This window comes from Pieris rapae, chromosome 19, assembly GCF_905147795.1.
Source record: "Pieris rapae chromosome 19, ilPieRapa1.1, whole genome shotgun sequence".
In the NCBI taxonomy this organism is placed as follows: Eukaryota; Metazoa; Arthropoda; class Insecta; order Lepidoptera; family Pieridae; genus Pieris; species Pieris rapae.
Window position 1 is genome coordinate 3952559 of NC_059527.1, and position 1399 is coordinate 3953957.

A 1399-nucleotide genomic window follows, 5' to 3' on the forward strand; every position below is an offset into this window, starting at 1 on the left:
CCACTTACATTGGCTACAAAAAATAATGATGACAAAAAAACAACTTCAATTGTTTTCGTTTGCCGATCCCGACAAATGCTACCTCCAGACCCATTCTGGCTTTATATATATAAAAACAATATGTAATATGTATATTACATCATTTATTGCAACTAAAGAATATTGGACATGTTACCCAGACCCATTTGTCAATGATATATATATAAGGAGAAAAATATTTCAAAACAAGCTCCGTTGCAATAGTTCGAGCAATGCAATTTTAGCCATCACTCAAAGTCCAATGTAACAGCGATAGAAATATGTGACGGTCTTTTATTTCCGTTTTCCGTATCATAAAACGTGAAAAATTTTATTCTAAAGCTTAAAATAAACGAGTGGATTTGAACACGTTGGTATAATGTGAGGCTCTGAACGCGTTATTTATTTTGTTTGTGCAGTATCAAGTTTTAAAATATTTTTTTGAATGTGTTCTAAATTATGGGCATACTTTGCAATGCTAAATATAAGATTTATAGGGATAATAAATTGTAGTATGAATTTCTTAAGTATTAAACGCAAATATATTTTAATATTAGATAGTGGATAGTGATAGTGATATATATATTTATATATATATATATATATATATAGATACATATTTCAAAAATTACATTCAATTTGATAAGGCTTTGATAAGGCATTGATGATATCACAGAAGTGTGGAAATTAATCAAGTATTTCAACTCATAGCATAACGACTCCGTGGCGCAACGGTAGCGCGTCTGACTCCAGATCAGAAGGTTGCGTGTTCAAATCACGTCGGGGTCATCATAATTTTTTTTAAATAATTTACTTTTTTGTAACCATTACTGCATATTTTTTTCTTTATAGAATAATAATATCCTAAAAATTTCTAAGAGAAGCCATAATTATGAATATGGTACAAATTACTGACAAATATTTACACCACGTAAATCATAATATATTATGTTCTCGATATATTTTCGTGCAAAAAATGAAGTTAACAATTTTCTCCGTAAATTTTTCTGATGTATGAGACGACGAAATAATACGATAATTTCTCAACATCTTATATTTGCGGAGAAAAATTATTCAGTGAATCTGTCAGTTGGTTGGTAAATTAATTGAAATAAATTACCAAGCCAGCTGTTTAATCTCCAGCGAATATCTGAGACTAGACTTTGCTTGCGTTATTAATTTGAATTAATGAAATATTTTGCATACTTATTGCCAAAATTAATATTCACGGCTTCATTTGAGGGATATAATCACAGATATCGTCATACAATTTTAAACTCACATAAGAAGCAGTATAAAAAATTTAAACATTTAAACATTTAATGAAATACCTATTTTAAATCTTATTTATTCTTCATTTTGATTTTTAAAATGTATGTTT

General features: G+C 28.3%; 1 non-coding gene across 1 annotated transcript; it reads left to right on the top strand.

Annotated features, from left to right (window-relative positions):
- Positions 1 to 735: 735 nt before the first annotated feature.
- Trnaw-cca lies at positions 736 to 807 on the top strand. The gene has a single exon. It is a non-coding gene; the product is annotated as a tRNA-Trp (tRNA).
- Positions 808 to 1399: the final 592 nt, after the last annotated feature.